The sequence below is a fragment of the Trichosurus vulpecula genome, chromosome 4 (assembly GCF_011100635.1).
Source record: "Trichosurus vulpecula isolate mTriVul1 chromosome 4, mTriVul1.pri, whole genome shotgun sequence".
Classification (NCBI taxonomy): Eukaryota; Metazoa; Chordata; class Mammalia; order Diprotodontia; family Phalangeridae; genus Trichosurus; species Trichosurus vulpecula.
Window position 1 is genome coordinate 236,091,397 of NC_050576.1, and position 15,772 is coordinate 236,107,168.

The following is a 15,772-nucleotide window of genomic DNA, read 5'->3' on the forward strand; positions in this document are numbered from 1 at the left end:
TTTCCTGTTGGAAGGAGCCCCTTTCTAGTACTGGTTGAATTCTCACTCATGCTTCCCATCTAATATGGATTATTGTAGAGGAGTTGTTCCTTATTGTCACTTCCAGACTGGGCCTCTACCACTATTACTCAAAAACCTCTTCTCTTCTAAGGACAGCACTATTCAAATTTATCACCCAAGGAAGATCACATTGATGGTATCAAGCCTGTAAGACATTCTCATTCCTTACTCATTGAGTTCAGTGCCTGTTAGACGTTCTTCCCAACATGAATCCTGTCCTCCTACTAAGGGACTTCAAAATGCATACTGATACTTCATTTAAATAACTTAACCTTCCAATTCTTCTTTCCATTCGATTCTGAAGACTCATTGCTATAATCCACTGTAGCTACACATGCAGATGGGCATACCCTGCATCATGCCATCATCCACAACTGTTTTATTTCTGACTCATGAACTCTGAAATTTCTTCATGTGAAAATAATTTGTTGTAGTCCCATCTTTCACTATGCCCTGCACTTCATAACTCTGTTCTTTGACCTTACAATCATCAATTATCCTATTCCTTAGATATTTCCCAGGTCATCATTACTACATCGGCTCCACCAGGCCTCTGGCCACATTGCAGGCTACAACACACTGAGTGTAGCCCAAACTAAGATAAAATGTGATTGGGAAATATCTGACAAAATAAATGTGAATATGTGGTTTTCTAAGGCAAAATGTAGCCTATAGAGATCTTTACATATCCTTTAGTGGTGTCCATTTCTATTTGAGTTTGACACTACTGGGCTACACTGTCTTCCTTTCCTTATCACAAGCCATGTGAATTAATTCAACCTTAAATTATCCTATACACTCAAATCCTGTGTCCCTTTGACCTATTATTGATTGCACTTTGTCAAACCCCAACCTCACATTACTCCAGAATCTAACTTTAATCTAATTAACCTAACTACCAACTACACTTTAAACATCTCAAACTGGATGCCCTGGGCATCTCAAAGACAACACGTCCAAACAAAAATCATTACCTTTCACCCCAAATCCTCCTCTTTTAATGGCTTCCTTATTACCATTGAGGGCACCACTCTCTTCTTATTTCCTTAGGCCCACAGTCTCAGTGTTATCTCCACTCCTTCCTCATACTCATCCAACATATCTGTAATCAAGTCTTGTCATCTATACTTTCACATCTCCAGTATATCTTCCTTTCTCTGATATTGTCACCATGCCGGTATGGCCTCTCCTCTTCTCATTCCTGGACTACACTAATAAGCTTTTGCATAGTCTCCTCCATCAAGTGTCTCACCATCTTGCACTCAATTGTATGCTTTCTGTCACCTCCAAGATCAAATGTGAAATCATCTGTTTGACTTTAAAAGCTCTTAACAACTTGGCTCCTTCCTGCCTTTCTAGTCTTATTATACCTTATACTCCTCCACATACTCTATAATCCAGCTAGCCTGGCTTACTTATTATTCTTCATATATGATACTCCATTTCCATCTCTGCTCCTCTTTACTTGTGTAGTATCAATTAAGTTGGGACTTTCTTACTGTTTTAAAATAATTAATTAAGTGTCTTTGAGTCTTACTAGGTGCTAAGCCTATGTGGGTGTGAAGCTTCCAGGGTCCTAAGGGGAGGTGCTAACTCCAGAGCCAATCATAGCAGCCTAGGTTCTGGTCATTCAGGTGATGTTTGATGACATCTGAAATGGTACAAGAAGAGAAGACAGAGCTATGGGGCTCTCACTCTTGGTGGTGCACTGCTGTGGAGACTCTGGGCAGCTGTCCCGGATCCTGGGACTTTGTTAAACTCTGGCAACTATGTTTTGGGATTTGAATCAGACAAGGTCTGTCTGTCGATGTTTGTACTTTGTTTGTATTTTGCTCTGAAGTTCAGGGTGCTGGATTTTTCCCCTGAACTAAGTGAATGGTATTTTTATGCTGGATTAAAGTAAGCTTGTCAACCCCTTAACGTTGCTTTCCTTAGTAAAGCAGATCAAAAAACCTGGGCTTTGGCAGCATGCTTGTTGTTGAGCTTGTGTTGGTCTTTCACCCCCACAACAGCTGCTAGCTGGATAGTTGAAACAACTTGTCATGCATTCCTAGATGGTTCTTCCTCATTTTGGTCTCCCAGCTTTCCTGGCTTCCTTAGAGACTCACCTCAAATGTCATCTTCTGTTTAAGCCTTTCTCATTCCTCCCCACTGCTGATGGTTTCTCTTTGATATTGTTGTTGTTCAGTCATTTTCAATTACATCTAACTCTTTTTGACCCCATTTGGGTTTTTGTTGGCAGAGATAATGGGTTGCTTTGCCATTTCCTTCTCCAGCTCATTTCATAGATGGGGAAACTGAGACAAATAGGGTTAACTGATTTGCCTAGGGTCACATAGCTAGTGAGTGTCTGAGGTCAGATTTGAACTTACAAAGATGAGTCTTCCTAACTCCAGGCCCAGCACTCTATCCAGTGGACAATCTAGTGGGCCCACCTCTGACATTATCTTCCATTTAATTTGCATATATCTTATCTGTACAGTTGTTTAACTGTTGCCTCTTATTAGAATAGTATATAAAAAGAATATACTTTCTCATATATTATATATAATATTATAAATTGAATATATATGATGAGAGAGACAGAAAGAGAGAGAGAGAGAGAGAGAGAAAGAGAGAGAGAGAGAGAGAGAGAGAGAGGGAGGGAGGGAGGCAAACTCTTCCAACTATGGGGGCCCAGAAAAACTTTTCTATAGGAGATGACACAAACCCTGAGTCTTGTAGGACACCAGAGATTTTTTTTTGTTTTGTTTTTTTTTTTTTAAATGCAATTTATTTATTTAACATATTTGGTTTTCAGCATTGATTTTCACAACATTTTGAATTACAAATTTTCTCCCCATTTCTACCCTCCCCCCCACTCCAAGATGGCTTATATTCTGGTTGCCCTGTTCCCCAGTCAGCCCTCCCCTCTATCACCCCCCTCCCCTCTCATCCCCTTTTCCCTTCCTTTCTTGTAGGGCAAGATAAATTTCTACGCCCCATTGCCTGTGTATCTTATTTTTAAGTTGCATACAAAAACTTTTTCTGTTTTTGAACATCTGATTTTAAAACTTTGAGTTCCAAATTCTCTTCCCTCTTCCCTTCCCACCCACCCTCCCTAAGAAGTTGAGCAATTCAACCTAGGCCACACATGTATTATTATGTATAACCCTTCCACAATACTCATGTTGTGAAAGGCTAACTACATTTTGCTCCTTCCCAACCCATCCCGCTTTATTGAATTTTCTCCCTTGACCCTGTCCCCTTTCCAAAGTGTTTGTTTTGATTACCTCCACCCCCATCTGCCCTCCCCTCCATCATCCCCCCGCCTTTTATTTTTTTTTTTATCTTCCTCCCTCTTCTTTCCTGTGGGGTAAGATACCCAACTGAGTATGTATGGTATTCCCCCTCAGGCCAAATCTGATGAGAGCAAGGTTCACTCATTCCCCCCTCACCTGCCCTCTCCCCTCCTCCCATAGAACTGCTTCCTCTTGCCAACTTTATGTGAGATAATCCACCCCATTCTATCTCTCCCTATCTCCCTCTCTCAGTATGTTACTCTCTCATCCCTTAATTTCATTTTATTTCTTTTAGATATCTTCCCTTCATCTTCAACTCACCCTGTGTCTGCTCTCTCTCTTTTACATATATATATATATATATATATACATAAACACATATATATATATATACACATACATACACATACATACATATACACATAGATATATACATACATACACATTCACTTATATATACATAAACACATATATATATATACACACATATATATACACACACATATATATACATATATACATACATATATATATATGCATATTCCCTTCAACTACCCTAATACTGAGGTCTCATGAATCATACTCATCATTTTTCCATGTAGGAATGTAAACAAAACAGTTCAACTTTAGTAAGTCCCTTGCAATTTCCGTTTCTTGATTACCTTTTCATGCTTCTCTTGATTCTTGTGTTTGAAAGTCAAATTTTCTATTCAGTTCTGGTCTTTTCACTGAGAAAGCTTGAAAGTCCTCTATTTTATTGAAACTCCATATTTTGCCTTGGAACATGATACTCAGTTTTGCTGGGTAGGTGATTCTAGGTTTTAATCCTAGCTCCATTGACCTCCGGAATATCGCATTCCAAGCCCTTCGATCTCTTAATGTAGAAGCTGCCAGATCTGGGGTTATTCTGATTGGGTTTCCACAATACTCAAATTGTTTCTTTCTGGCTGCTTACAGTATTTTCTCCTTGATCTGGGAGCTCTGGAATTTGGCAACAATATTCCTAGGAGATTTCTTTTTGGGATCTATTTGAAGAGGCGATCGATGGATTCTTTCAATTTCTATTTTGCCCTATGGCTCTAGAATATCAGGGCAGTTCTCCTTGATAATTTCCTGAAAGATGGTATCTAGGCTCTTTTTTTGATCATGGCTTTCAGGTAGTCCAATAATTTTTAAATTATCTCTCCTGGATCTATTTTCCAGGTCAGTGGTTTTTCCAAGGAGATATTTCACATTGTCTTCCATTTTTTCATTCCTTTGGTTCTGTTTTATAATATCCTGATTTCTCATAAAGTCACTAGCTTCCACTTGCTCCAATCTAATTTTTAAAGTAGTATTTTCTTGAGTTTTCTTTTGGATCTCCTTTTCCATTTGGCTAATTCTGCCTTTTAAGGCATTCTTCTCCTCATTGGCTTTTTGGAGCTCTTTTGCCATTTGAGTTAGTCTGTTTTGTAAGGTGTTGTTTTCTTCAGTGTATTTTTCAGTATTTTTTTGGGTCTCCTTTAGCAAGTCATTGACTTGTTTTTCATGGTTTTCTCGCATCCTTCTCATTTCTCTTCCCAGTTTTTCCTCTACTTCTCTAACTTGCTTTTCCAAATCCTTTTTGAGCTCTTCCATGGCCTGGGACCAGTTCATGTTTTTCTTGGAGGCTTCTGTTGTCGGCTCTTTGACTTTGTTAACTTCTTCTGTCTGTATGTTTTGGTCTTCTTTGTCACCAAAGAAAGAATCCAAAGTCTGAGACTGAATCTGGGCACGTTTTCGCTGCCTGGCCATATTCCCAACCAACTAACTTGACCCTTGAGTTTTTCAGTGGGGTATGACTGCTTGTAGACTAAGGAGTTCTATGTTCTACGTTTGGGGGGGGAGGTGCCAGCTCTGTCAGAGCCGCACTCCTTCTTCCCCAAGGACCCCCAACCCGAACTGGGCTCAGATTTTCGGCAGGCTGTGCACCCCTGCTCTGATCTGCCACTTAATTCCTCCCACCAGGTGGGCCTGGAGCCTGAAGCAGCAGCAGCCGTAGGTGCCCCACCTCCGCTGCCCCCGGGCTGGAAGCCAAACCGCGAACTCCTTCCACTCCCACAGCTTTTCCCACTAACCTTCTCAGCAGTCTTTGGTGTTTGTGGGTTGAGAAGTCTCGTAACTGCCGCAGCTCACTGAATCAGGGCGCTAGGGCCCCTCCGCCCGGCTTCTGGTCTGGATCGTCCACGCTGCTCAAGCTGGGCTCTGCTCCACTCCGTTCCCAGCTCCCAGCTCCCAGGTCCCAGCTCCGTGTGGAATAGACCTCACCCAGAGACCATCCAGGCTGTCCTGGGCTGGAGCCCTGCTTCCCTCTGCTGTTCTGTGGGTCCTGCCATTCTAGAATTGGTTCAGAGCCATTTTTATAGGTTTTTGGAGGGACTCAGGTACGGAGCTCACTCTAGTCCGTGCTTACCAGCCGCCATCTTGGCTCCGCCCCCCGACACCAGAGATTTTAAGAGATATCTTCTTGATTGCAGGTACAATATTTTTGCCTTTATTTATATCTCCATGGTTTATCACACTTCCTAGAATATAGTAAGCACTTAGTAAAGGCTTATAAACTGACTGACTACTGTCCACTCACCAAACATCCAAAGGTATTGACTGTTGACAATGGCATTATAAGGATTAATGGAACCAGAGACCCCTTGTCAAATTTCCCCCTTCTCCATTTGTCCTGTTGGTGGGTTGATGATACCCATCTTCAGGCCAAACACATTACCAAGAATTGGAGAAGTTGACACCTAGCTAGCAATTCTGATATTAACAAGGAAAGTAGAGGACCTCCATACACATAATAATAAGTCTCCTGTTTATGGCCAGCACATAACAATTTATGGGAAGAACAAAAGATGCTACAGACACCAAGAGAGATGAAGAAACCAAAATCACAAAGATAGCAAGGAGCAAAGCCAGGACTTGAACTGAAATCTTCTGATTCTAGAACCTACATTTTTTAATTGCACCAAGCTGCAGTAGATGGGTATTATGCAAGACTCCCTTACAAGTATAATCTGGTTGTTATTCCTAGTGGTGTGATTTTTTATTTTTCCTGTATAACTGAAGACAAAAGTATTGAAATACTAACAGTTCAGACATGGTATTTTTGAACATGTGCAGTCTATATAGTTTCATGGCTACTATCATGGCATAAAAGGTTAACTTGGTATTCTTCAATGTGGATAGACTTATGCATGGAAAATTAATATTTTAGATGGAATTTCCTATAGAGAAATCCTTCTTTGTAACTTCAGAAGGAATTGTTACCTCAACAATGTTTCAATGTTTGAGTAAAATACTCATTTTACATTCAACACATTTACCTGAAATGAACTTGGATACTTTCCTCGCTATCTTCTATTATGACATATTTTAACTTAGACTTATTGTTGTATAACAGGCTGGTATAATCAAATGTAAAGTAACACCTCTATTAAAAAGCAACTATTTTTACCTAGATTTTACAGCATTAACCAAGTGGTTCATTACTTCTATTCACTGTTTATGGCTGTCGTACTTTCAATCTTCTTCAAATCAATTCGATTGGATAAGCATTAATAAATAGCTTACTACATGCCAAGAACTGTGTTTGGTAATGAGAATACCAAGACAAAAATGGGACAGACCCTTCATTGAATAAGCTCACTGTTTACTGGGGGCAAGGAATGCCAAGCAGACAAGTAGACCCAGCACAATTCTAAATGAAGGAGATACAAAGTAATTTCAGAGGGCGGTACTAACAATCCCATGAACAGCCATTCTAATAACACCCCATCTCCCAAACATACTTCTCCCAAAGCAGCAATTTGATTTTTCTTTGGCATGAATAATAGCATCAAAATGTAGAATAAAATATGATAAATTATTTCTTCATTAAAAATAATTTCATAGACAAGGCTTCTATGATCATTAAATTATTTAACATCAATTATGCAAGATCCTACTCAAGACACAGTAGTTAATGATTATGGCAATCTGCTGTTTGATAAACCCAAAGACCCCAACTTCTTGGATAAGATCTCACTGTATGACAAAAACCACTTGAAAACTGGAAAATAGTATGGCAGAAACTGGGCATAGACCAACATCTGACACCATATACCAGAATAAAGTCCAAATGCGTACATGATCTGGGCATAAAGGCTGATACTATAAATAAATTAGGGGGAGCAAGGAATAGTTTATGTATCAGATTTATGGAGAATGGAAGAATTTATGACCAAACAAGAGATAGAGAACATTATGAAATGCAAAATGGCTAATTTTGATTACATTAAATTGAAAAGTTTTTGCAAAAATAAAGCCAATGCAACCAAGATTAGCAGGGAAACAGAAAACTGGAAAAGAATTTTTACAACTAGTGTCTCTGATAAAGGCCTCATTTCTAAAACATATACAGAACTGAGTCAGATTTACAAGAATACAAGTCATTCCCCAATTGATAAATGGTCAAAGGATATGAACAAGCAGTTTTCAGAGGAAGATGTGCGTACCTTTTGACCCAGAAATACTGCTTCTAGGGCTGTATCCCAAAGAGATCATAATAATGGGAAAGGACCCACAGGTACAGAAATATTTATAGCAGCTCTCTTTGTGGTGGTCAAGAACTGCAAATGGAGGGGATGCCCATCAATTGGGGAATGGCTGAACAAGTTGTGGTATATGAATGTAATAGAATACTCTTGTGCTATAAGAAGTGATGAACAGGCAGACTTCAGAAAAACCTGGAAAGACTTACATGAACTGATGCTGAGTGAAGTGAGCAGAACCAGGAGAATATTGTACACAGTAACAGCCACAGTGTTCAAGGACTGATTTTGACAGACATAGCCCATCTCAGCAATGCAAGGACCTAAAACATTTCCAAAGGACTCATGATGGAAAATGCCATCCACATCCAGAGAAAGAACTATGGAATGCAGAGCGAAGCAGACTATTTTCTTTTTTGTTTTATTTTGTTTTTCTTTCTCATGGTTTCTCCCAATCATTGTAATTCTTCTATGTAACATGACTAATGTGAAAATGTGTTTAATAGTAATTTATGTGTAGAGTTGTAAGATTAATGGATTAATCCATATGCACATTTTTGTAGCCCTTTAGGAATAATTCCAAATTTCTCTCCAGAATGGTTGGAGCAGCTCACAGCTCCACCAACAATGAATTAGTGTTCCAACTTTCCCACATCTTCTCCAACATGTATCATTTTCCTGTTTTGTCATGTTAGCTGCTCTGATACATGTAATGTGGTACCTCAGAGTTCTTTTGATTTGCATCTCTCCAATCAATAGTGATTTAGAGTATTTTTTTTCATATGCCTATAAATAGCTTAAATTTCTTCCTCTGAATTAATTAATCTGAATTAATGGAAAAAAAGATCTTCCCCATCCATTAATGTGACCACATATGTTCCCTTTTTTCCTTGGAACTGGGGCCATGTTCCCAGGTCTAAAGGTACATAACATAGGTTTTTCAACCATGGATGTCTTGTTACTTTGATCTCTGGCCCAGTTCACAGCTGTGATACATCCTGAACAACATAGAGCCCATTGGTTGAGGAATTTGCCTAAGAGGGACTTGCCTAAGGGAAAGCTTGCTTACTGGGAGATTTGCTTGCAGGAAGGCATTCACACCTTTTAGTACTAAGCTAATTAGGCACTGAGTCTTGAGGATTGTGATGCCTTCTGTCTCTGAGCCTATTAGGTGAAAGTGTACATATATATATATATATATATATATATATATATATATATATATATATATTTGCTTTGGGACTCACTCATGGGAAGAATACTGAAGAATATTGGCCTGAAGTCTCTGTGATTTGGCTAGATAAAACTCTGGGTAGCCTTTGTTAAGGATCTCTCAGACTTTGTGAATCTAGAAGATGGTGCTCCCTGGTCTGGTGATTATACATCTATTACTTTGTTTAGACAGTTGGAGCCCGGTCAGTTGTATTCTTTCTTGGATACTCACTTCTTTCTACTTAACTGTAATTAAAGTAATATTGTTGACCTCTTTGAAGCTGTCTTTCTTTTAGAAAAGCAGATTAAAGAACCTATGCTAGAAGGCCATCCTGGGTTTGCTAGGATGCTTGCTGATACAAGAGCCCATATCAGATTGCACACCATCTTGGAGAGAGACAGGGAAGGGAGGGGGAGAAAATTTAAAACCTGTGGAAGTGAATGTTGAAAACTAAAAATAAGTAAATTAATAAATTGGGGGAAAATATAGAAGCTCATTGAGGGCAGAGACTTTCCTATTTACTTTTCAGCTCTGAAAGCTGGTATAGTATCTTGTACATAATAGGGGTTTACTTAATAATTGTGGCTACTTCTGAAAGAAAGCATTAACATTAATATTGAAGCACAACAAAGGTCTGAAATGTAGGGTTTATTCAATTCAATTCAATAAATATTTATTTAGTGCCTACTATGTGCCACACACCATGATAAGTTCTGGTTTATTAAGAGTACTAGTTTGGATGGCTCTCTGAGGGAAGGTAAAAATGGAGTCATGTAATAAAGGCAGCCAGAGCATTGTGGTATAGTAGATTGTACTGGGAAAAAGGTGATAATATAGATCTATTTCTGACTCATTCATTATCTACACTTGTGACCTTACACAAATCCCTTAATCTCATTGTGCCACAATTTCCTCATTTCTAAAAATGAAAGAATTGCATTAATTGATCATAGGATTCCAAGATTCTAGATTTTAGAGTTGGGAGGGAACTCAGAGAGGTTGCATTGCACACTTGGGAGAAAGTTAATGAAAAGGGGTGAAATCTGAGATGTAAGTAAATCCAGTGTGCAGAAGAACAAGGAGGCTAGTATGGCTGTATGACACAGGGTGAGGAAGACAAAAAGGCATAGGAAATCTAGGAAGGTGTAATGTTAATGGGGAGGGGTGTAATATCTTCCTCACCCATCAATAGGCCTCATGTGGAGGCCATTAAGGGAAGCTTGCTTGCTTATAGAAAGGCTTGCATACCTTTTGTTAAAAAGTTAATTAGGCAACGAATAGGGTTATGATGCCTTCTGACTCAGTCAATTAGCTGAAAGAGTATATATTGTGAGAGGTGAGCTTTTGCTTTGGGGGCTCGCTTATGAGAAAGATGTTGTCATTCTCCAGTTGACACTTTTGAGTGGCTATATGTTCAGAACCACCAACCCCCACTCCTCAGAGGTAAAGGCTCTCTCGATTCAGTGGTGGATATAAAGTTTTGATTCAGGCAGTAGAGCCCCATCTGTCAGTCTCAATTTCTCTTTTCTGTATTTTATGTTACTAAAAAAGAAAGATTGTTGACCCCTGAAACACCTATCTTTCCTTGGTAAAGCAGAAGAAAGAACCTGTACTAGAAGCCATCACAGGTATGCCAATGTGGTTGCCATTACAGAAGGAAAAAAAGGTCCCAGGTTGTGAAGGAGAGATTCAAATGCCAAAAAACAAACAAACAAAAACATGTTTCTTATTGTATCTTAGAGAGAAAACAAATGATTGGAAATTGTTCAGTGGGGGTGACATGATTGGATATAATTTGGAAACAAATTATTTTGCTGATTTTTGTAGGATTGATTGTATGGAGGTAACTACACTGGAAGAAAAAGAAAAGAATGACCAAGCTTTTCAGTTTTATGTCCTTACTCATTTCTACTTCAACTAAAAAAGCGATAATCTAAAAGTTCAAAGAAAAGAGTAAGACTATGACGTAAATGAGAGAAAACACAATGGTATTTATAAGAAAATAACAATAAACACCAGATGTGGCCTTTTTATTAGTCACAATTCCAACAGTGATTCATTACCCAATGCTACCCTTTAGTAGGAATGCCTGAGTCATAGAATCCCTACTAGTTCAGTGAAACTATATAAGCAAAGAGATGAGGGCCAAAGAAAGCAGCTGATGGGTAGAAACCCAGGTTTGGTAACATATAGTAAAAATTTAATAAAGAGCAACAATTTGAAAAAAGCCAAAATATATAGAAAGCTCAGAAGGAGAGCATACCCCATCCAAAGAAAGGATGCTGTTTTTTTCCTTCTGACTCTACTCTTTACAGAGTCTATCTCCTCAAAGTTCTCAGATATTTTCTGACTTAATTTCAAGTTGTGTTCTTCTTCTCAAGGTTTCCTTGTTGTCTATATCTCAGTAGACCTGGGGAATTGACATTTTTCATGGGAGTTGAGGATGAAATCAAATAAGTTGCTGCTCTTAAAAAAATGGCTAGAGATACAGCCTGCTCACATATAATGAAAATGAAGCAATTCCCAAAGTGGGAAGAGAGGCCCTAGTAGTTAGCACATGGGGTTATGGTGTAGGAAAGGCTTTTTAAACGAATGATGTTAGACATTACGAAACAGACAGAGAGGTAGGAAAGTATGCATTCAAGTAATGTGACTATTCAATTTACCAGAAATTACAGATCCAAATCAGTTCTTCATCCTTAAAGTCATCACTTTTACTTCATTAACACATTCAAATTATGCTAACTTTTACTACAAGCTTGTTTTTGTGGGGGGAGATTCATTTATACCTATCACAACCTTTTGAATATCCTCAGTGATTCAAAATTATCATCCTTTGTTAACATCTGATACCCTAAGTTTAATATTTGGCAAAAGAAATTTGGAGAAAAGTCTATTGAATAATCTAGTTTCTCATGCTATGTGATACCAGAAGGGTAGATGTTATAATGGAAGTTAATTGCAAGCAGGGATATTTTCATTTTTTTCTTCTTGTATCCCTAAAACTTAGCACAGTCGCTTGCACCTAATAAAGACTTTTTAATTGATTAATTACATGTAATTGAGACTGATCTCTCTTCTATTATTGGCAAATTGAATCTGAATACAATTTTAAAGGAGTCCTAAAAATATTTGAGGGAAAGATGTCATCACTGCAGTCAGCATAAAACTTCCTATGGTGATTCCGCCAAAAAATAATCAATATTCATTTCATTGCAACTATTATGACATACTAAGTAGCCAATATGCTGATGTCAAGGCCTGTATTCTATTAACTAACACAGGAGATGCCTCCTCCAACACGTTTCAGAATTTGACTCACATAGAACTGTCTTTAATTGGAAGGAAACACATCAAGTATTTACATGTATTTATGTATGTAAATAACACTTTTTAGTATCTTTTAAAATTTACAAATGTATATAAAATATCCTTAAAAAAAACCCAGAAAGTCTATGTTTGTGAAGTTCTAATAGTCTTGATATTTTTAGAAAATAAGTAATAAATTTTTGCCTCCATTGACTGACATCTAATATCTTTTCCAAAATTTCTTATTCAGACATTTCAGACTCTCCAGCTTTTACTGGCATTGAAAAATTACATTTTTACTTAACATCAGAGTAGGAACAACTTATAGGAGGAAATGAACCAAAAGAAATAATTGTCAATATATGCAATATGTAGAAAAATGCTGAAAAAATGTGAATAGCATTATCACCTAAATCAGTTCCAGACATTCACTTAGTTAAGATACATCCTTAGAAGAATATTTAAATCATTGGTAAGTCAAATGTAAATGCTGAAAAATTGTAATAAACAATATCATATATCTAGTTGAATTACCATTGAATAACATGTTTGTAGACAATGATTTTTCTTTAAAATGAATGAGTAATATTAACATCCCTGTATATTATAAAAATCATAGATAACAAATGATAGAGAAGGCATTTTTTAGACACACTTTTAATGTTTCTTGTCAAGTCAAAAGCTTCCTGCCTGATTCCATATTACACAGGGCTCATTAATCACTGAGAATAATGGTTACCCATAACTACTTCCCTAGAACAAATTAAAAATCTCAAATTACAGTCAAAAAGGGTAATATAGTAGGTATCAAGATTTTTGAGTGAACTGACTACTAGACTCAAGTGGGAGTTAAGAAATAAGAGAAGGCTTGAACTCACATCCTCTTACTCCAAATCTAGGGCATTTTTTTCAAACACATTCTGCCCAGGATCCAAAGTTTCTCACTCTGTTTTCATTCTTGAATTATAAAGCAGATGTCAACAATCTGCCTCTTTGCTCTAAATCAACACCACTGCCTTGGAAAGGACTTTGATATGAAATTAATAGCTAACTACACAATAGCTAACATTTATATAGTACCTACTATATGCCAATCACTCTTAAAAATACTTACATTGACAAATATGATCTCATTTCATACAACAATCTCATGAGGTAAGTGCTATTATTATCCCTAGTTTACATTTGAAGAAACTGAGGCAAAAGAAGCTAAGTGATGTGTTTCAACGTGCTGTTCTCTGTCCACTGCACCACTTAACTGACTTGTTTGGCTGAGGTGTTGAAGAAATAGGGAGAAAATCAGAGGAAAATCTATTATCATGAAACAATGAATGCCTAAATGAATTATAGAATTTCATTCAATCAAGAATTTTTAAGTAACTAATATATACTAGACACTGTTCTAGATGGTATGAAACATCCTTTGTCTTCAGGGAGCTTATCCTCCATCAATTAGTAACAAATCATTATATTTGTAAGTTATTCAATAAATCTTTTATTTTGAATCATTACAGTCTATAGCGGCAAATGCATTAAAGGACTCATATAAATGGAAGCAACCAACTTGAAGTGAAAGTAACTACTGACAGTCCAGATATATCTTGGTTCTGTCTTCTTTCTCAAGTTTATTTGATAGTAGCATTCAGAGCTGAGATCAAATGTTTCCCTTGCCCCTTCCTATAGAATTAGTCTAGGAGGTACACCTTTGGGGCCTCAGTTGCTAAAACTAGTGAATTTGGCAACATATCACAATGCCCTGTCTCACAACATCCTATCAGCAATTACAGTAAAGAATTGCTTTAATCCCCTGCCTTCCATTTACCCATCTGTGAAAAAGGACTGATCATCATTTTTGCTGCCTACCAATTAACCTGTGGTTCTCTCTAATTCCCTATGTTGTATTACAAATTCCTTTTGCGTACCATTTGCTTCATTATACAAGTTAGAAAGAATAAAACAGTCAAAGCAGATGCCCCATTCAAAGAAAGTAGAAATCACATGTTGGCTTCCCCGGTTGAGATATCTGCTCCTTCATTCATGTGAATGAAGCAAGAAAGTGAAGCTAGCAACTTTGATGAAGCTAGGAATTGTGTCACTAGAATTTTCTAAGCAAACCAGTTTGTCATTATCAGATAAGAATATATTTTCTTTTTGTTCAACCTTTATTTCCTTGCCTTTGTGATTACTATTGCCAGTATTTTTTGAATTACATCAAATTACAGTAGAGAAAGTAGACAGCCTTTCTTTACTCATTCATTTTTCAGGAAAAGGCGAATTGCTTGGTCATCATAGGAGAAAGATATTCAACAAGGATAGAGTAGCAATTATATATAGAAGTGTATCAACTAGCAGGGGAGGGTAAGGAGACTTTTCTGTTCTTCAGAAATTCACCAAGTCTGAAAGTTTGCAGATTCCACATGAGCAGGTTTATGCTTTTAGATGACCAGGAAGATATGTCAGTAAAATCCACAGCTATCAAGAAATGTCTTAATAGGGACATAACTTGAGGCCTACACCAATCCTGAACTAAACAACTCCAACTGTGTTGTCTTTTGGGTAAAATCTAGTCTAATGAATGGAAAGGAGATACTCCCATCGATATCGATCCTATTTTACATCATGCCATGGTGATAAGATCCTAAGAATCTTCCACTGAATCTTCCACAGCTGTTAAATTCTGGTTTCTTCTAATCCATTCTACTATCTACTGTTTTATATTTGAGCTCATTCCATTCACATTCACAATTATGATTACTAACTGTGTAGTTTGTTCCTTCCAAATTTCTTCTGTTTCTTCTCTCTCTCTTTTTATTCTGTCTCTTCTCAAAAGTCTATTTTTGCTCCTGACCATTGTCTCCTTTAATCTGGCTTCCCTTTTATGGTCCCTCTATATCTCTCATTCCCTTCCCCTCCCTATTGGGAAAGATAGATTTCAATACCCAGCTGAGTTTGTGTATATATTAGTGTAGGTGTATATATACATACATAAATGTAAATATGTATGTATATAGCCTAATTGAACCTCACTCTCATCTGAATTGATTAAAAAAATGGAAGAAAAATATATACACCAATGTGTGCATATACATATATATGTATATATACATATATTTTTCTTCCCTTTTTTGAAACATTTCAGATGATAGTGAGATTCAATCATTGCCCACGCCTCTTATTTTCCCTTCCACTGTCAAAGCTCCTCCTTGAACTCTCTTTTATGTGAGAAAAATTTCCCCATTCTACCTGTCCTTTCCTCTTTTTCCCAGTTCATACTTTTTTTCTCATCGCTTCTTTTATTTGGAAACAATGCCAACATAATCAATTCACACCAATTCCTTCTGCGAATGGTGAATCTTTATAAC